Below are 22,725 nucleotides of genomic sequence, written 5' to 3'. Positions count from 1 at the left end.
AATTTCCAATGTTATTCTCAGAAGGATGCATTCATTCTTACTTATAATATAACATTTGTTTACTGGGGGAAAAAGAAAAAAGAAAAAAAAAAAAACACCACCAACAAAAAACAACAGATCTTCTCATTCTCACCAAAATCTTAGTCATATCCTTAGATTTGATCACTGACCAGAAGGAGGTAGAAACTAATTACAGCACTTAGCACACAAGCTAGTTATCTGGCCAACCAGCCTGTACCTGTTTGATTCGCAGGTCACTGACAGGTACAGTAAATTCCCTAGACTTTATATAATATGAATAATATTATATTACTTTATTATATTATTACACATATCGATAATATGAAATTCATAGACATTTTCTCAGTCCAGATAAAATCATCCTGAGCCTTGAATATGTCCCAGGACTGCCACTTGGTTACATGCATGCATATATGTATATATATATATATATGTATAATATATATATTATATATGTATATAACTACAATTATTTCCGTACAAGAAACACCATTTATGTAGAATTTATTAAATTTGCATTTGGGAAAATATTTTTAGAGGATCTTGCATTTAGCAATAGCACAGATTCACAAGCAGAAGGTAGATATATGTGTATGTGTATTACATAGGCATACTTAATTTTAGTAATTCCTCATCTGAGCACTTGACTTTTCTACCTTAATATTCTTTTAAGGTAGATCTCATTGTAAATTTAATTTGTATAATTCCTGTTTTGATGTAAACAAATTTGATGGTAATTTCATAGATGAAAACATTTTAAAAAACTAAACAGTGTAGCTGAAAGGAATGTTTGTAAGAAATTATGTTCTCAATGCAAATGCAACATTGCTTAGTGAACTGAAAGTGGAAAATAAAAACAAACAATGACATGCTCTTAGTGTGTGAACATCTGCTTATTCTATATCATCATGTGAAGTTTGAAAGAACTTCTTTTAGACATATAGAACTTAATTGTTTAATTAGAGATATGTAGATACTAAATTATTGAAATAGTCATCCATAATTCAAAAACTGCTTGCAGTATATGCCAGTCTGATAAATATCTGATGGAAATGAAGATTGAATACTTTTCCCCAATATGAAGATTTTTTAATTTCAAATTCATGGAATGTTCTGTTAATTTGAATAATGGTATAACTGTCACTGCAGGTTATAGGTGATGACTTAGACTCCGATGCTACTTGATGCAAAATGATTCACCTCTTATTTCAGATTGCAGGCTGCAGCTGATATAGCAAATTATAAATATTGTGCAAATATAATGATGAAAAGAAAGCTAGCAGTCAATTAATACTCATTTTCATTGTAGTTCTTCTCCTCATTAGGAAAAACTGCTAAGACAACATAATACAAATTTTGTCAAAATATACTGCTTTCTCATAAATGCATCCACTGCCTATATTTATGATACAAAATAAAAGATCCTGTATTTGAAATATACTGTGGGGTTTAAGGATGTCTCAGCTGATCAGGCAGTTAATTAACAGTCACAATTCACTTCATAATATCAGATGGCCATCCTCATTAAAGAAAGATCCTCCACGATTTATTAGATAATTATCCTTTAGTGGAAGTTTTTTTCATGGTTAGTGATTAGAACTGGACCATAGTCCTTCAGCTATGCTTTTAGACAGTGTCTTGGATAAGATGACTTCAGGTTGTTTATCAGTGACAAATACTTAAACAAACAAACAAACAAACACCTTTATCTTCCAGTAGTTCTACATCTCTACTACTTAATACAGGACATCCTGTAGCCTGCAGCAACATACTTTTAAAACACCATCTGTAACATCTTGGTTGCCTTGCTTTTTTAATATCTGAGGCTAAAAGATAACTCTTTTATTCTTTGTAATACAGAGACACAGCTAGAAAAATATGATTTAGTGTTTGTGAAATCTCTTATTTTCAGTCCTGAATGAAGAGAAGAAGAAGAGGAAGTTGAGGGAAAGGTAGGCCAAAAAGGATTTTCCTTTTGGAACTGAAAGCCCTAACAGAATGTACTGAAATTGCCTATGGATCTATTTCACAATATCTAGAAGTGGGACAAAGAGTGAATTACATACTCAACAGAAGAGTTTAGGAAATATAAAATCCTTGGTGCACTATTGATAAGAATGTCTATTTATATTGTATGTGACCAAGAACAGAAGAAAAGACAAATCCTGGAAATTCACAGGCCCTGTGAAAACTCTACCAAAGCTTTGCTGGCTTTGCAGATCCAAGCATTCATATAAAACTTGCATCACTGTCTAAATATGGATGGATTTAATGACTGAGGTGAAATTTTTTTGTCCTTTGAAAACCCATCCATCTCTGTGTTTTTGAAACTTCAGAAGTAAACTCAAATCACAGTTGCTACACCAAAATATTCTATATTTTGTTAAAGTTACACTTAATTATGCATATCTTTTGTCTAACCATATAGTTACAATTATTATCTAGGAAATCCTGATAATAGTATTTGTTTCTGAGTGCAGTCATTTTGAAGAAACTCAAAGAAGATAACTAATTTGTAATAGCCCACTCTCTTACAATATTATCCAACATAGTGGGAAGTATCTATGTAGCTAATGAAATTCAGAAGGTTTTTAAGGTCTCTGTACAAAATATTTATATTTTAAACATAATTATAGTTGTATTTAATGAAGGAGTAGAGCTGTAAAACTGTCATAAATTCTGTGGCAACAACATTTACATGGGCAATGCCCATTTACTTGGGCAAAGCCCATTTCTTGAAGTAGCATATTAAATGATAATGATGTCACACTTCTGAAAGAGTGAGAAGACCTCACATCCATAGTTTTCTAGCCATAGGAAATTAAAAATGGATTGGAATGTTGCCAGTTTACTGACTACAGGGGAAAAAAAAGGAGACCCGTAATAAACAACAGTTGTAGTTACAATATTTGCTGAAACCAACACACATTAAATAATAATGAAAGCAACCATCTAAAAATGTTGGCAGACTATATGAAACAGCTGAGCTGAAGAATCTGCAGAAAAGGGGGGAGGGGTGGGGAAAGGGACAGGGATGTAGCCAATATGCTGCCAAAAGTAAAAATAAAAAGGTGGATCAGAAATTAAATGCTAAGATCAACTGAAGTGTAAAAGAAAAAGAGTAAATTCTTATGCCACGTATAAGGAAAAATCTTCACAGATGATTTGATTTCTTCAAAAAATAATTTACTTAAATAGTGTTCTAAAGCAATAAAATTAGTAGGAAAAGAAGTGATCATGCAAGACAATAGCACTTTGAAATACATAATAATGATGATTTCATACAAGAATCTTGTGAATTCTTTTTTTTTGTATTTATGGAAAATACTATATATCCTACTAGGTAGAAGAACCTTATCTCTACACTAAAGAACTTCAACATAGAAACTAATGACACTGATATCCTACGCTTTCTTGTAAGAAGGGAATTCAAGAAATAAGATTAGGTGAGAGGACTGTGCAAAATTCTATATGAGTGCTAGCAATAGAATTGTTGAATCGGTGTTATGTCTGTTTCATTTTTATCTAATATGTAGTCAATTAAACTATTAGATTATCATAGCCTCTTGGGAAAGAAAAAAATCTCATTTTCAGTATTACGAAAGGCCAGATAAATCTATTAAATCCACAGAGATTTGACTGATAACAATGCAACTCAGATCATTATTAAGCATTATGATTACATGAAGAATATATGCTTCTAGTAAAGAAAATATATGTTCAATTTTAAAATGGAAATGAGGATTTATAATGGACAACAAAATGTAGATTCTATCTATCTCAGTTCTGCTGTTCTGCAGTAATGGAAGTATCTAAATTTATATAGGGCTTTGAAAGCAATAGACTGTTCCTCAGAACCCTCATGTTCTATTCTGGATATATTTCCATCTTGGGAGATCTCACAATGCAGCCCATCAGTGCTGACAATCTCAGCTTTTCTCTATAGTAGTTGCCTGTGGAGTCTGATATTCTAGATGTTTATAAGAACTGAATAATGTTTCTGTCCTCAGGAGAGACCTGACTGTCCACTGGGACATCTCTCAATGGTAGCACTTGCATGCTTCTATTTTCAGTTAATATTTAAACACTTTTGAATTAGTGAGGGCAAAAATCAATTCCTTGTCTAAGTAGCCAGGACACTCACCTTGACTATGAAGACATTTAATTTCCAGATATTGAAAACAAACAAACAAACAACAAAAACAAAGAAAAAAAAGAAAACACAAAAGAAACAAAAAAACAAAACACCCTACTAAAATGTTCTCTGGATATGTGCAGCAACTAGTTACTTTCCACCTCCCCCCACCAGACTTCAAGCTTTCCAGTTATACATATAGTCTCTGTTATAGCTATTGAACAATAAGTCTTAGGATTTGAGATAATGTAATGTTCAAACTTGTTTTACTTAAGTTTCTTTTAAGATCTGTTTTTTTTGCAATTAATACCCAAATTTATATATCTTGACCTGAAGGTACAGGAAGCTCTTATCTCTGTTGTGCCTTTATGCTAGTCCTCTCTCTCTCTATATATGTAAGTAAATATGCACTTACACATAATCCAAATTTCCCATTGATCTGAATTCTCTATGAAAGATGGTGCAGACAGGATGTGGTGGTATGATTGAATTAATCCACATAATCTGAATAGGCAGGGGACCACGATTGAGATACTTGGCACTACATGGCCCAGAACATCAGCCTAAGATAACTAAGCATAATTCTGGGAGGTGCCTACTACTCCTCAAATGATCTGCTCTCTGCAGCCAAGTCTGATATCCTTTAAATGCTTAACTTTTATAAGAAATTAGTCTATACATCCTTTTTCCGTGTATTAAATTTTGTCATGTATAAAGCAAAGAATATGAAAAAAAGTTTTCATGCTGAAGTCCTCTGCTAAAAATCGAACTGCTTCTGAAATGCTTAAAACTATTCACAAAACGTGAAGGTTATGAGAGACCTGCTGCTCCTTTGTTCTTCTTGGTGGTAGTAAAATCTGGACCTGTGCCCAGTGCAGGGAACATAGTGTAAATAGCTTTGCTGCAGATTGCTACTGGATTGTTCAAAACATCAGATGGCTAGAATATGTTATTATCAACAAGCTGTTTACTGGCCAATCAATTATAAACTGTGATGGAGCACTAGGCAGTTTATTGTAGGGTAGCCAAATGGATAGAGAAAACATATGTCAATCTTGCTGATGCTTTAAGGGGCAAATTCTGCCTTTCTTCAGTATGTTGCAAGACCTTCCACAATATAACTACACTGATGTTCATATGGAAAGTTAGGGTCTATGGCAGTGCTGTGGGAGTCACTAGGACAATGCAGTTCTCAGATATTTGAGCAATTTAATGTCAGCATGTATTTGCATAATAACAGTACAGCTGAGGCATCTGTGGGTAATGTTCCCCTTAAATGGGGTTTTGAAAGCATGAGTTTCTCAATCTGTGTTCACTACAGATGCAGTCAGGCATTGGCTGGATTTTACTTCTGTGTTAATTCTTCAGTAGAGTAAAGTTTTGGGTCTTTTGTTCTTCTTCTGAGGCTTAATTTTGAACAGCGCAAAAAATAAACAAAAATATATATTCAATCACAGACTTGAAAATAATATCCAGAAACAGATGCTTCAAGATGAAGTTCTCAAATTTAGACTGGCAAAAAACGTATCTGCTAACTTAATCAACAATTTATCATTGGACAGATATTTTTCAACCATTCTACTTGCATTTCCTTCTAACTTATTTGGAGGATTTTCTTGCACGGAGAATAGAATTTAGAAATGTGAAAGAGAGTCATCATCATAATGATGGTAACAAGTATTTAGATATCCTCTCCAAAGAATACTTGGACATGGCTAGATGAAGGAGTTTCAAAAATTTGCAGTCATTCAATACAGGTGCTTATGATATAGTCTTTTTGTGAATAACAGGTGCCATCGCACCTTGCAATTTATTTAAATACTCTTTGAGGAAGTGGAAGGATATGAGATTTAGAAAGTATATTTTCTCAAAAAGTAGGCAAAAACAAACAAGCAAACAAAAAAAAAACTGCCATAGTTATTATTAAAAAATAGCATATATAAACAAGGAGCTCTAGATATACTTATAAAAAGCCTCCTTATTAGCAAACACAAGTTATACTCTGCTACCTGGCAAAGATGTGCTCTGTTCAAAGGATATTTTTTTTTTTCATAGAAAGGATATTTTTTTTTTTCATAGAAATAATTATAGATTTGAAGGTCTATGGGATTTCAGAAATATACAGGATAGTACATATAATGGGAAGGATGGGGAAGCAGGACTGCATTTTGGAGGGCAGTTTTATGGAACCATTCACTTTTCTGAAATATCTCAGCTTCTTCCTTTAAGAGATAGAATACCTGATGCAAAATTCTTAGTGTGACTGATCAGGTTACATTTTCACTGATATCATCATCTTCAGATCAACTGGATCCAGTAAAATCATTCACAGGTAAAGGATGGAAAAACATCAATACAGTGAAAGTTAGCAGAGCTGGATACGAAACAAATGTTAACAGGACTTTGGAATGATGGGTAGAAAAGCAATGGACAGTCAAGTGCTTCACTGATAATCCAAGTCACAAAATTGCTTAGAGTTGGGAGGAAAATAGTTGATGTGTAGTTGATGGAAGCTGAGGAAATGGTCTTAGCATTCATACCAGACATTTCAGAAACAAGAACAGAGAAGTCCAGTTCCTTGATGTAAATGTGTCTGAAGTGTGTGATCTTTCATATAGTGTGAGGCTTCCTATCAAACAGAATATGAACTGGACTAGCATTTATTTCTTTCTCTCTCCCTCCAAAGTTCAAATGATACCTGACAGCTATTACAAGCCATGCAGGATTTTAAAGATGGGATATGTTCTAAATTGCCTATTTAGTCCTATTTTTATTATGATTAAGTCAAAATTAGAGGCACTGTGCAAATGATATATCGAGACTATAACCAGGAAATAGTTGACATTAGGCAGCATTTTCTACAGTCTAGTGAAAGTGTAGGACAGGTCCAGGAACACAACTTTTGCTGATACCACAAAGCAGCACTGATTTCCCTTCTTCAACAGTTAGAGATTAATTAATGCTATCAAGAGTCTTTCAAATTAAAATCAATGGAAGTTTCATTATTCATTTCAATAGGAGTGGGATGCAGTTCTATAAAGTAAATGGAGAAGTGGAAATCTAAGGAAACAAGAGACATGTTAGTATGTGCTTTGTTTAAGAATTCTCAGTCTCAGTGGTTCCGTTAAGCAAGAAATTAAAGTCAATATTCTTGTATGTATGTGAAAGTCTAAATGTCTCATGGGAATGGAAGACTATACACCCACTAATCTTGGATGGAGACAAAATTAGAGTCAAATAATTTAGCTTGCATACAGAAGGTGTTCAAATAAGTGCCATCTGAAGTAAGAAGAATGTAAAGGTGTACTAAATATTGTGTGCAATTTTAACAGCTTTTGTTTTTTTTGTTTTTTTTTTTTTTGTTTTTTTTTTTTGTTGTTTTGTTTTTTGTTTTTGTTTTAACCATTAAATACAAATAGAATGAATAATTTAACATTTTACACAGTGGTTCATTTTGCACCACTGAGTTTTTGGAACAAATTCACATAGAGAAAATGTAGTGAGTGCTTGCCTTGCTGTTCTGAATTTTACTTTGTCCTTATTTCAATTACATCTCAAAGAAAAACCTCTTTGTAGTTGTGAGGTGAATTTAATTCTGGTGAGCTAAGGTATATTTTTGTTTCTCTTTTTTTTAGAAATTTTAAATATGAGATGTGAAGAACAGAATGAATATTTCCAATGTCCTTAAGCTAAATGAAATTCTTTTCTCTACTTCTTTCCAAATTCATCAGTGCATAGAGCCTATTTTATTGCACAGTGGAAAGCACTTAGTGAAGGTGTGCTTTCAAGACGCTTTGTTTGACAATAGCCAGATAAGACCTCTCATTCTCATGTCCTGTTGTGTTCCTCCTCCTCCTCACATTTGCACACCACCCACTTACAGTCTCATTTTCTCTTCATCTTACTATTAGTGTGTTTTTCTGCTAGAAAGAAAAGTTTAACGTCCACAGTCACTTTTTCTTATTTTCATAAATAAATTACTATCAGAGGAGCCAAGAAAAAACAGAACTTCATGACATATTGTTTCTTCATGAAGATGTCAAGTCAAGATGCTCCTGGGGGTAGTTCTACTTTCCAAGTTTTCACTCTACACCAGAGCAGACTGGGAGGTGGACCAACACCCTCCACATCTTGATTATTCAGGGGAGAAAACAATGTCACAGGCTGCAAGAGACTACAAAATAATCTAACCAGGAATGAGAGCCAGATAAATCAGTAGAAGAGATTTGTCTTTCTCAAATGAGCCACTGAATTGATAGTGCTGATTAGGAACTTCACAGCAAACTATTTGTTACAGGCAAAAACACAGACATATTAGTTTACAGGACTAATAAAATAGAGATCAGTTCTGCCTCACTTCAACCTTAGCGAAATGCTTGAGCACTTCAGAAAAACTGTTGCATTTCAGTATTTTGAGCCAGAAAACAAAACATTTTTCTTTAAAAAACATTGTAAAAATAGAGAAAATTATTTAAGTAGTAGTGGAAAATTCAGAAATGATAAAAACTCAAGTCTTGCTAACGTTCTTCTGCTTGTTCATATTGTCACAGAATTTTCTGAATGATGACTTTTTCATCTCAGTATCAAATAATAATAATAACAATAATAAAAAGTATTTTATGTTTTAACAATTACTGTAGACAAGAATTACTATTTTCATCCCAGTTCTGTCATCAGCCCTCAAAAGATTTTACTTTGTACATATATATAAACACATGTTCCAGCAGAGAGGTTGAGTCTACTACATATTGTGTAGACTATTTGAGGCAAGGACAAAACAAGAAACTCTGCAGTGGATACTGCTGTCTCAAAGGACTTTAAATTGTTTCTATCTAAAAGCACATCTGTTTAATCTGCACAATTTTATAGGTAGTGAATCATTATGCTCAAAAATATTACATTTGGATAATCCCAGTACTATTTGTTTTCTACATGGAAAACTGTTGAATCTTTGCAAACCTTAGTTTGCATTTTTTGTGAAGCTGGGAGAAATATTTTCACTTGGGGACAGTGGTGACATTAATAATCTTCTCATTGCACTTCCAGGGTCTGGCTACTGCTTTAATTATAGTGAGACTTCTAAATCTGACTGATGCTAGGAAAAAAACTCCCACCCTTTATATCGTCCAGTTTGATATTAAAACAGTTCTATTCAAAACAGTGGATTTCTAGATCTTGCCTTTTGGTACTTGTAAGGAATCAGTGTAAACTCCATTAGTCACAGACACTGAGGTAAAGTGGTACTGAATGTCAGCCTTACAGCTCAGAATTAGCAGTACAATCAGGCTTATATTTGCATGGTGTCTTAAGTGTATGCTTTTTGCCTGACAAACTCTCTTGCTGCTATTGCATTGTTGTACTTATGCATTTTTCTCTTAGCTGGAAGATAGTGACTAAATGTTGTCCAAATGAAAGTGAAATATAATATTTTACCATTTCTTCACGTGCTGACTTCTGGAGTCAGCAGAGCAGTAGTGCTGTAAACTTCTGCTTATCAGGAACCAGCACCTCATGGAAAACTTTAAATGGACAGTATTCATGGTAGCTTTGTCTAGCACCTCAGACCAGTGCTTCAGTATAGCTTGAATCAGTAAACGTGTCAAGTGAAAGCCTAGTCGTAAGGTGGGCATAGAACCGTAGAATGGCTGGATTGGAAGGAACCTGAAAAATCATCTGGATCCAACTCCCCTGCTGTGGGAAGGGCTGCCAACCACTATGTCAGGTGCTAGATCAGGTTGCCAAGGATCCCATCCAACCTGGCCTTGAACAGCTCCAAGGACCCGGCATTTGCAGCTTCTCTGGGTAGCCTATTCCAGCACCTCACCACTCTCTCAGTGAAAAATTTCCTTCTGACATCTAATCTAAATCTTCCCTCTTTTAGTTTAAAAATGTTTCCCCTTGTTCTATTACTATCACTATGATGAAAATTGGCCACTTTTAACATGTGTTCAGAGATAACTGTTTTCACTGAAGGTGATAGAGTAGTTCCCTCTTCACCTATCAGTCCAGCTGATTACAGTGGTGAGTGCCAATCCAGTGTTAACAGAGGTAACAAGATGAATTACTTTTGGACTCAAAGTATTTGAAATAATAAAAGCCTTAAATGCTGACAGTCTGTGTCCTGCTACTTACTACTAATTCTGTCTTCTAAAGTGACTTTAGTATTCATTGTTCAGTGAGTTAAGATAAGGGTTTGCATGGGATGTTTTGTAAGGATTCAATTAGCCTGCATTGTGAGTTAACTGCATTTGCATGGTAATGAAACGTTCTTTCAACAAAATGTTGAAGGAAAACACACTAATTAGTTTTTTGAACAGTACCTGACATTCATAGGGCCCAATGGTGGCATTGGCTAAACGCCTGCATGACTGATGCCCCTTTTTAGAGCTGGCTAGCATTTTTATGACCATGAGTTTATGAGAAAAACAACCAAAAAAACCCTATCCCTAATCCCACAGCTTCTTGAAATGACATAAAGCCAATTTAATAAATTTCCAGTCATCCCTGTTATTCCTCTCTGGCTCCCTTCTAGGGCGTCCTCTGATATACCAACTGCTGTTTCTTTTCACTGTTATGGACCTTCATGACTCTTCTTCTATTATTTCTTGCTCTATTTAAAAAGATTACTCCCACCTTCTAGTATCCCTCCATGATATTCTATGCACTATTCACCTGTACTGTAGGAATCACCATGGCAGCAGAACAGATGCCAATAAGCTGCTGTCTTCTTTTTTTCCATTCAAGTGGCCTTCAAATTGCTGACCAGTGAGAGAAAATAAGTTACAACAAAAAATAGGCTGGCACAGGTTACCTTCCTGCTGGGGTTCCTGAGAGCAGCACAATTGTATTTAGCCCTTCCCTTAGGGGAGATGAGCAGGTGCCAACCTATTCCACAATGAATAGCACATCAGAATAAATAAATCCAAAATATTCTTTCAGCCACCATCACTTTCCAGAATAAAAAGAGATTTTATCTTCTAATCATATTTTGCACAAATTTGATCCCACAATGTTTCTAACAGTTTTGTATGCTCTTTTATTTTCCCCTTCCCCATGTGTTCATTCAAAAGCTTTTTGGTCATAAAAGCTCTCAAAATCTCAGGTGCATTTCTTCTGAGGAAAATCTTTCTGCAGGAATTGGCTGCCCTGTAATTTTTATACTATCTTTTCTCTGTCTGTAAATATTTCTGTTTTACACTCTGGAAACAGCTGCAAACAAGATAACTAATGAAAAAAAATTGCCACAAACACAATAAGTCACACTCAGTGGTCAGTTTGTGGCCCTAGCTGAAGAGAAATCTTATGCATGCATGAAATTTATGTTACCTTATCATAATATACTGCTTCACAGATGTTTGTTTGTTTGTTTGTTTCCTGAGATAAAACTATTTACTAAGATAGAGAAAAGGATAATAGTTATGAATATATATAGTTATGAATATATAGATGTATATTTAAATGTATATGGCAGGTGATGCACAAGCAATTACTCACAACCACCTGTGGAATAATGCTTAGCTAGCTCCCTACAGTGAGTGGAAGAGAAATGAACTCCTATCCCCTTCAAAACTCTCTTCTGCATGATGTCATACGGTAGGAAATTTCACTTTGGTCAGTTTAAGTCAGCTGTCCTGATTCTGTCCCCTTCCAGTTCCTTGCTCCACATCCAGACCTTCACTGAGAAACTGCAATAGCCTTGGTTCTGTCCAACACTGCTTAGTGGCAGCTAGAAACATCGGTAAGCCATCAACATTGTTTTTCTCCTAGAATCAAAACATAGCATCATATCAGGCACTAAGAAAACAATTTGGCCCCACCTGAAACTAAGACAATATCCAACTTTGTTCCATACCATTTATATCATGCACAGGTCCCACAATTTCCATACGTCCTAATTTGCATCACCTATGAAAAAATAAAAATAAAAATAAAAAACCATGCACACCGTCCATGGTATTCATTTAGTTCATAACTTTGGGCTCCATCTCTCTTAAAATTCCTTCAGTGCAAGAGAGATGATTCACAGTCTTGGGTTACTGTGTGCTGAAGCTAGTTCTAGTTCCATCAGAGTTCATTCTTCTTTAACCTGGGAGATTCTTTCTGTAATACTCTTAACAATATATAGCAACCATGATAATGATGACATGCAGTATCATGTAGTAGTTGAATATTATACAGCTTAAATTGTTGGCTGTTCTCATCCAGCATCAAATCACCTTGAGGTACACAATGGACATCCTCATCCTTATTTTCATCCTAGTATGAAAGAAAGGCACTAAAAGGCATCAGGAAAAGCTATATTTGCCCACTGGCAGGCCTGACCTAAGGGAGACCTGCAGCCACCACCTGACTGGATGTAACCAAAGACTTGGAGGCTATCCCAAAAACTTCTCCCATTGCTATGATAATTTCTTAAACAAGATGGTGCATACAACAACTGCAAAGGAAAAAGAAATCTGTTATAATTAGGTTTTATTTTCTAAGATAGTGAACTGATGTAAACAAAGCTTGGGTTATCAGTACTTAGTTGAGCTACTGCATGCCCTCACAAGTTACTTTCTGCAATCAATTCATCTACTATTTGCTACTTAGCTGATGGCAAGCATTTTAAGTCCTGTCCTTATCCCTAATCAATATAACAATTATCTCTTCTATCTATTCTGGATGGGAGAAAGTAACAAATTCCTTCATTCATTTGGTAGACTAAGATAAAGTTAGAATCCATAGTTTCCTACTGATTACAGTATTGCAGTTTTTAATGTTTTCATAGTGCACTGATGTTATAGTAGTACTTCTAAATTGGTTAAAGTTACAACCTATAATAGGAAGGCCATAAGCATACATCCTTTATGAACAGAATGGCTGTAGTATGGTTGAATTAAGCCATAAATAATCAAGCACATAGGGGAAGAATCTATTCTTGATGCGGTGCTTCTTCCTTATGTGAAAAATTATCTGAAGCCTGGTCACTGCTGGGAGGACAGGAACAGGTATCTGTGGGTTATTGCAGTGAGGATGCTGCAGCTAAGCCACCTGCCAAGCAAGCTACACATAAGTTGTTTGGTTTTGAATGGTGTTGTTAGAAGACTGACTGGGGAAAGAGAGTTTGAAGCACAGTGGAGAAGATTGCATTCTTATTATTGTTCTCATCCTCTTTTATAAATTTACTTTTTATAAGAGACTTTTTATTAGGGAATGTCGTGACAGAACAAGGGGAAATTGTTTTAAAGTGGAAGAGGGTAAATTTAGACTAAATATTAAGAAGAAATTCTTTACTGTGAGGCTGGGGAGACACTGGAATTGCCCAGAGAGGTTGTCGAAGCATTCAAGACCAGGCTGAATGGGGTTTTGAGCAACCTAGTCTAGAAGGAGGTGCCCCTGAATACAGGAGTGGGTTGGAACAAGATGATCTTAAAGGTCCCTTCCAACCCAAACAATTCTATGATTATTCTGCCTTGTTTCTTAATGTTTGCATTTTGCAATAATACTCAACAGCAACACAATATTTGGTGCATTTTCTGAGATGGAAATCTCCTCAGTCCTTAAAAACACCGAAGTCATTATATTTCGTAGGAGACTTTAGGTATAAATAAGCAGCTATAAGGCATAACATTTCTGTCCAGAGCTCCAGGCAGAACCTAGGGATGCTGTGCTATTCTGGAAGAGCAGGAGAAACATTATGTGATTCTTTCTTTTGGTGAGCCCTATCATCACATGCTGGGTCCTCTGACCCTCCTTCTAAGTCAGCATGTCTTCCTAGTATTACTAACTAACTGTGGAGTGGGGAAGGTATTTCTAGGAGGAATCTCAAGCTTTTTAATTAATTATTAAATAATGGACACTACTAGTTTTAAGTATTGCAAAACTGTCTTATTATTATTATTATTATTATTATTCATATAAATCGAATCATATTTATTTAATTTTTGGATATTTTAAAGCTCTAATCATGCAAGCTCTTTTGCACATAACTCTACACAATCTTAATAAAGGACTGAGAATTTTATAACTGCTCACAGCTTCTCTTTTTCACTTGAATTTTCTCAAAATAATAAGCAGAAAAGTCTAATTGTTTCGACAAGCTCATTCAGACACAGGCTTTTGGCTGTAATTTGCCATTATTTATTGGAGCATTCTGTACTTGAAGAGGAAAAGGCTGAAACAGGTCCTAAGTACCTCCTGCATCATAAAACAAGTCAGTTGAAGAAAAACATATATATAAAATCTATATAATCTGTTTATTTAGCAAGTTGGTGACTTGGTCTATGCTAATGAAGTCTACAAAGGACTGTGGATAATGGAGAAAATTTGTGATCATCTGTCTGAATTATGATGTGTTATTTTTATTCAATATTTCTAAGATCATCAAGACAACTATTAGGAAATGAAGGGAAAAACAGAGCCTCAAATAATTTTGATTTTAAAAAGAATAAGAAATTATAGAACTTCTTTGAATGCATTTAGAAGATGGCATGTTTCACAGCAGGGATTTTCATGCATTTTTTATTGTTAAATTTCTTACTGAAAGCCATGCTAATGAAAGTAGATGTAGTATCCTTGCATGTAGGGTTATTATGCTGCTGTTTAAAATCCCACTGTTGAAACTTCTGGGATAGTGAATAGAGGCCTGTTAAATGCATTATATGGTGGCTCGGGGAGTAAATCTACTGAGAGAGGATAAATGATCTGGGCTCAGACCAGTGCAAAACTGGCTAGAAGAGAATTTTTATTTATCTTTGTGCAACTGACTTTTTGTGTACAACAGGCACTCATGGAAAAAAAGAAAGGAGCACTGAACAGTATTGTAGAAATCTTTTTAATGATTTGACTTTCTCCATCTCTTGACTGGACAATTTGTGTGATTTCTTTTGTGGTATGGAGTAATGACATATCAGATGTTTAAATGTTGCTTCAGAACTTCATCGTTTTCAAAAAGCATTTGTGGTTTGTAATTCCTGATGTAGGCAGACTCAGCCAGAGAATGCTCTTGTAAGGACTCTCTGTGCTATGAAGTGCACTTAGAAATCTTTGCAGAGTGTGCACGTAAACACAACAGTAGGGTTTAGGGTCTACTGATTCTGAAGCTAGAAGGGATTATACTTTCAGGGATCATTTTTATTGGCAACTAGGAGACTGTGATCAAAAATGTCTGGTGTCAGAACCAGAAGCAGTGACAATGTGATCTTCAAATATCCTACAATTCTGTGATTCTATGACATTAGTCAAATGCCTTCAGCTTGTGACAGCCAAAGGAGAAATGCTATAAAACAACACTAATCCTGCTGATCTGTACCTATAACCGGATATCAGATGTGAAACAAAGTTGAATGATAATCACTAAAAAAAAACACTCAAGTCACTACGGGCATCTAGAGATGCTGAGTATCTTTAGCTGACTGTATTTCTTAAAATGTGGAGAAGGAGCAGTTTGTATTAACAGATATTTCACATTTAGAGCTTCAAAATTAAAACCCAGTGCAAAAAGCTGACAAAATTTAATGATGTTTAAATTATATTCATTTGATCATGTACATTTTGATTTAAGATAACATTTCTGTCTAGGGAATTACTGGTACTAGAAAACCACTTAGGGTACCTAATCACTGAACAAGGCTACATTGTGGTACTGAAATGATTTATTTTCTTCAGCTTACAATATGCATATGGTTCTAAAAGATTTTCATCTGCTTAGTAAAAGTTCAAGCTGCTTTTAATTGCCAGGGCAATAGCTTTCTTTCAGACTAAGATGAGCACTCCTCTTTCTTTAAAATCTACTTCAAGACTAAAAAAAGATAACTTAGTTAAAAATGGATGAATACAGAGGACAGTATAAAGGTGAAATGAATAAGAAAGTTAATATAAACTGACAGTGTGACTTAGACATAAAAGATACTTTTTTTCAAACAGCATTTTTTATCAAAATCTTGTGCTCAGTGTACTCAGATTGTTTCAAGTAAAATAATATTAGGTCACTGAAAAGGGAAAATTGAAACATCTTTGCCAAAATCTGCCCTTAGAAGTATATGCAGAACTTACAAGGCCAGAATCTGGGAGAAGACATTCTTTCCATAGTACTGCAGCAAAAATACCCTTTAAGTCAGTAATGGAAATCAAGGAGTCTAATTCCAGGAATGTGTATAGAGGAGGTGAAGTCTTTCCAACCTTGTGATAGAATGCAATGTGTTTGCTAGAAGTCCTGTCTACAAGAGATTTCATTGGAAATGGAAACATCATAAAATCATATTTCCCTGCAGGCTTTTTCTCTCAGGCATTATCTACACTAGAATCAGTTTGGTAACCTGATGAAGTTTGCCCTAAATAGTAATATCTAAACTCTTTAACATGATGTGGACCTTTGTGAAACTGAGAAAACACAGTCTAACAGCAACAGCTGGAAGTTGTGTCTTCTTGAATCTCTGCCAGAGTGCTCCATCTATTCCCTTCAGTCTTCAGGTTGCAACAGCATTGTGGTGGTTCTGGGAGATGGACTTTGCTCAGAGGCAAGAGGAAGGGAATAGAATGAAGAAGAAAATTATATTTCAGATGTTGTTAGCTACTAACCTAAATTTTCTCCTTTCTGAAAAATGTTCTGACATATCTAAGCAGTGTAACAGGACCTCTGCCTCAGTCAGACTCTTTAGGGTCATCCACTCTGAGGATGAAGAAGTTATCAGTGAAAAACTAAATTGTCAATCCAGATTTCTTCACAGGACAACAACCAAGGTTCATTATTTATTTAAAATTGTTATCAAATCTTGGCCGGAATTGTATAGATCTCAAAAATTGCTTTTGATCCTGGATGTAGTGAAATCATAAGTTATTGTGTCACAGAGCTGAACAATAACTAAAGATTTTGTTTTTGATTACTGAAAAATATTCAGTTTTAATTTTTCTCCATCTCTATTCATGATTTTGAATATTGAGATGTATGAAGTTAATTTCAACTAGAGAAAATTAAATAGAATTTTGAAGAAAGAGGATATAAGAGAATCTGTTACTAACTGAGCTTAGGAAAAAAAGAGTATTACTTGGACCTAACTAATAGTTTCTTAATCCCAGAGTATCTTGAGGACAAAACCATGCTGTATAGATTCCTCTTGGAATGGATGTTGTACATGTGAACATTAATCATATCAATCTACCATATACAACTGTGGATGTGATCATAGAAAAAGGCTTTATAAAAATCACAGAAAAATCAATTTTTAAAAAAGCTCTAAAAAGATGTAAAATTTTGTCAAAGTTCTGAGAAAAGACTGGGAGTAAAAGAAAATTCATACAAAGTAAGAGAGTAGAAAAACTTTTTTTTTTTTTTTTTTCTTTTCTTTTTATGTGCTATTGCTGTAATTCAAATAAGTCTCTGAATCTGCAGAGAAAAAACTTTCCTGAAAACTACAATTACAAATGCATATAAAATACTGTCTGAATTCAGCTTCCTCACTTATTTTGCCTGGTAATGGAAGCACAGTGCAATATTAAATGAGTTCTGTCATACACGCTCCCTTTGGAATACAGGGTGAAAAGTAATTTTATAATATTTCATTTTCTATGGCAGCTTTAGCTTTAAATCCACATTTAAGTAGCTAAAACAGAGCTTGGTTTTGGGAAATCGAATAAGATATTAAGTGCCTGTTTGTCCCATTGTCTTTAACAGGATTGAGCACAAGCTTGAAAGCTCAACAAAAGCTTGAATACTATTTTGAATAGGGAACCTTGAACTGTTGGAACTGTTGTATTTAAAACTAAAACATCAAGGCTATTTATCCTTCAGTAGAGACACTGTTAGTGGTTATGAATATCATTTCGCTAACCCCACTGGAAACTTCAGGCAATACAACAAATTATAGATAGTCTTGTGAATTAAGGATTTGTGTGCATGTGTTTTAGAAGAAAAAAGCAAAGACAAAAACAAACAAACAAACAAACAAAAACAAAACAAAGAAATAAAAACAACAAACTAAAAGAACTATATAGACAAATAAATTGCCCACTTTGGGATTTAAATGTTACTGATAAAACTTTGAAGTTCATAACGTAATTAGATTTATGCTGTATTGGGGAACCATCAGAGAACACATGATGAGATGAATGAAGTAGGGATATAAGTATACATTTTTGTTTCACATTTGATTCTACTTGGTTGGCAACATTTTTTTTCTGCAAAACTGTCTTGATAGTACAAAAAACATCTTTGAGGAAAAAATATGAAAGAAAACAGTGTTCTCAGGCCTTCTTCTTTCACACCTCTTTGACAGTGTGAAGAGACTGTAGAGATGGTGTAAATAACAGAGAAAAATTGGGCTTGTTAATTACTACTGAGCATATTACTTGCTCTCATGAGTAATTCCACTGGAATCAGGGTATAAATCACTGTGCTTGGTTGTAAATGTTTTCAAGACTGGGAAGTCTTCTGAGTCTTCTGGGATATTTCACTGTGTGTGTGTGTCAATTACACTTTTACAACTCATCTCTCTTGTGTGCATTTTCCCAGCAGCAGCTCCCTTTCCTACTAAGCTATGCTGGCCCAGAAGGCCATGAGATGTGCGTATTAAGCAAGAAGACAGTGCATTATGCTCAGAAAGGTCTTAAAAAAAAATTTAACTCTTTTTAGTGGTGTGGGGTTTCTTCAATAAAAGCTTTGTTCTGCAAACCTGTCATAAGAAGTTTATGACTGACCTTGCTACTTTAGCATATGTTGAAATCTCTCAAAGGAATGGACATCATGTAAAATGATGCAATGCCCACTCGTAATAGTTTATTCAAAGGGTAAAACTACAGGTTTAGGAACAAAGTACTGGGGCAACCTGACCCTTTCTCCTTTATTTCTGGTGGTATAAATTAGCATAAGAACTTAAAAAATTTAAAAAATGAAGAATAAGAGAGAAAAAGAGAAGAGACTACCCAAAACCCATAGAGGTTTTGAGAGTATAAATAAATGTCTGCACCTGGCACGCACCTGCTGCCTGAGGGATGAGAGACTGGAGAGCAGCTCCTCAGAAAGGGGCCTGGGGCTTCCAGCTGACACCAAGTTGAATCTGAGAGATCAGTGTGTGCTAGAAGCCAAAGGGGCCAACTGTTACCTGGGATGCACCATGCCAGAACTGCCAAATGGGCAAGGGAAGGGATTGACTGCTCTGTGCTGTGTGGCTGCACCTCGAGCCCTGGGCACTACAGTATATGGATATAAAACTAAGACAGAGGTATCAGACATAGGGTTTGGATGTTGAATAGCTCTGTGTGGAGCCAGGAGTTGGACTCGATGATGCCCCCTTTCCAACTTGGAATATTCTGTTCTGTGTGGTTCTTTTTAAGTTTTGAGGAAAGAATATTGTACACTTCAGGAAAATTAGTCTGGGTCTATAAATCTAAAGGCTTTTATATTTATTTTTGTTTTGTTTTCCATTTGCTCTCAGCACATGTTTTTCAATTTACAAACAGAGAAAAGACAAGTTAGTATATAAATGTTTTGCTGACTGTAGCTCACCAGCATTTTCTCATAACGGACAGGAACTCTGTGAATTCCCAGTGAATTTCCATTTTTGTATGATGTTGTTTTTTTTCCTGTTACTTCTCATCTTATTTCTTAGCCTATAACCAGAACATACACACTGCACTGTTAAACAGGCATATGCCATTGATTATAGGAAGATATAGCTTATCGAGCATTTAAGCTGATTCCTGTTCTAAGTGCCTTTAAATAAGTTCTTCAGACCAAAATTAAATTGTTGCTCCCTCACTAGAGAGAAAAATAAAATCCACACAGCTACATCTGGCACTCAGCAATCTCATCAGAGGACTGGAAAAAATCTATTCATTATTAGAAAAATTGTCTATTGTTAATAGAGTAAGCAATGGATTCCTGTTCTCATCTCAACTGGGAATTAGCTGGCTTGTCTGTTTGAACAGAGGTGACAAAAAACATTTTTTGATTGAATTCACAGAGCATCTGCTTACACAATAAATCCAAAATATCTTTATGCATAGTACTAACTTGCACTGGATTGAATTTTTTTTTCTGTGTAGTATGCCAACTAAACTTGTCATCTGTACACTGACTGCCTATATCTGAACATAATGTGATCTTGGGACATATTTTTGTTACCTTGAGTGTCTTTAGATTGGACAGGTGATTATTTCTTTCTTTCTTTTTTTTTTTTTCTTTTTTTTTTCCTGTTTATTTATTTATTTATTTATTTATTTTTAAACTGAAACAAGGTTCAAAAGTTAAAGTTTCCAATGTATTGCCTTGATAAATTTATGGTTACACAAATTAAATAAAAATCATTTTGAGAGGTGAAGAGGAAGATTTTCTTAGTCTTTTTTTCTCCTTCCTTTTCTCCTTTGATTTTCCAAATGTTTTATTTTTACTTTCTCAAGAAACCTATAAGTGATTGCAGAACAAACCAATTGAACGAAGATTTCTTTCCTTACAATTATTTTTTTTTCCATATACTGTGATTACATCTGTCCTATTTAAGACATACTTTAAAAGCATACTTTAACAATTTAACAACTCACATTATTTATACACACGCTTAAGAAAAATCCAAATGTACTGGGTCAGAATTACATGCTATATCACTAGAATTGCTCTACTGACATTTGGAAGATACAAATTAAACAGGATAAGGTACAATTGTTATTAATAGCAATGCAGAAGTAGCTTTGTCTGAAAGAGAGAGCACCCTTTTGCACTAACTACAATACAAGTGAACAGCACTTCAAATTATTTACGTCTTAATTAAAAAAAGCAAGACAAGGTAAAAGGGCAGCAGTCATAGACAAATGAAAATGTGTGTCAAAAGTCATATGGAAGACTAACACCTGAAATGTGATTGAAACCTATATTTTCTGAGTCTTAACAGTCTCTCTACTCTATGCACATTCCCATCTTTTCTTTCATACACTTCATTGTGTGACATGCAAGTTAAAACATCCTCAGTGCTTTCTCTGCTGTGCATAGTCTAATATTTAGGAATGCATGTACATTCACACAGACAGCAGAGTGCTTGATTTGCAATGGGATACAAGAGCACATAAATAGCTGGTGAAACACAAGGTACTGTCAGTGCCTGTAAATACCAGAGATGCGTGCAATAGAAGTGACTACATAAATGATATAGATGCACTGTTTTGCAGGTGCAGTTTTGCAAAGCCAGGTGAGGGAAAAAGTCACAACACATGAATCATTTTAGCTCCTGAGTATAACTCTCTGCTGTCAATTCCAGTTCTGTTTGTCATCAGACAAAGACACTCAAGACAGTAAACCATTACAGCTCTGCATTCTTCTATCCCCAAGGGGGCCTTTTTAAAGAGGCAAATTGATTTTTGCCACCAGACAGTGAGTCATGCATACAAACAAGGAGAGTGCTTATGAATCCCTATTTTCATTTCCCCATGGTGCTTGGTAAGGTGAGTTGTTTGCCTGATTTGTTTAAGAATATGTTTTAGGAAAGAAACAAAAGAAAGCAAAACACAAAACCCTAATGTTTTTAACCCCTGCCTCAAGAATACAATATATCTGTCAGCATAGAAATAAATGCTTTCATTCCCTATGGAGAGCTTGCATTTTTGGTTTACACAGAATTGATATGATCAAATAGTTTTCCACGTGCTACATGTAGGACTTTTTCATGACTATTTTATACACTTTACATGACTATTTTCGGGGGGGGGGGGGGGGGGAATGAAGAAAAAAAGGAACAAATCCCAAATAAAAGGTTCTGTTGTCTGCAGCGGTATTCGAAATTATTTGATGTGCCCTAGGGTGCCCAAGGTCTTCGCTGGACCTACGGAAGACCTGTATTCTTTCAGAGGAACAATTGGAGCATAGGTGTGCACTCTTGTTCCTATAGAAACCTGTAGAGAAGGGGAGAAATTGACTCAATTAACTCCAGCAGATAGCAGCAAAGAAATTGAAAGCACACTAGATAAACTAAGCATATCTCTGTTCAAAGTCTAAAACTGACTTTGTCTCATTCTTTAAACTTAGGCATCTTGGATTTTCATACCTCGTTCTTCTTCACAAACAGTCTTCTTGCTGCAAGTGCCTTTGTTTTTCTTCCTTTTGTTGCTTAGGGTTATTTCTCAGTCATTTAATGAAAATATATGTTGTTCTAAAAATACTGATATTATAATTCAATGTTACTGAGAAAGTTTTAGACTTAGGTTAGATCTGTAAGTTTTCAGTGGCGCAAAAAGAATGAGCAGAAAAATCATCACCTACACTGTCAGACGTGCAGGGCGCACTGCAAGTTGCACCTATTGATAGCAGATAATGTGGGCTTGCAGGAGAAGGGATGTGGAGATTGGAGAGAATAGAGTTTGGCTTCTGAAGGCTGCAACTGCATTTGCTTTTTGTATTTGCATGCCCTTTTTGCTTTCCAACTTCTCCTTTTTTTTTTTTTTTTTTTCCCCTCATCAATAATCACAGAATGCAGATAATATCAATATATATAAAAATATTTCAAATTTTTTCACGTCTCTGCAAAAGTACACATGCCAGTACTGCATTTAGCTTTTTAAAAAATGACTTACTAATAAAAAAAATATAAAATGTACCCTAATCT

At 35.0% G+C, this 22,725-nt stretch overlaps 1 long non-coding RNA gene across 2 annotated transcripts in view; it reads right to left on the bottom strand.

The window, feature by feature from the left end:
• Positions 1-21,750: 21,750 nt before the first annotated feature.
• The window catches only part of LOC116244226 (uncharacterized), a 9,678-nt gene continuing 8,703 nt past the window's right edge, over positions 21,751-22,725 (bottom strand). Inside the window, exon 6 of one of the 2 annotated variants that reach the window (XR_016470359.1) lies at positions 21,751-22,015. This is a non-coding gene — a long non-coding RNA (uncharacterized LOC116244226). The remainder of the gene's footprint in view (positions 22,016-22,725) is intronic. The other variant, XR_004170138.2, reaches the window with a different exon arrangement.

Source organism: Phasianus colchicus, chromosome 1, assembly GCF_987193195.1.
Source record: "Phasianus colchicus chromosome 1, bPhaCol1.hap1.1, whole genome shotgun sequence".
Taxonomy (NCBI): domain Eukaryota; kingdom Metazoa; phylum Chordata; class Aves; order Galliformes; family Phasianidae; genus Phasianus; species Phasianus colchicus.
This window is presented reverse-complemented; position numbering and strand designations above follow the sequence as displayed.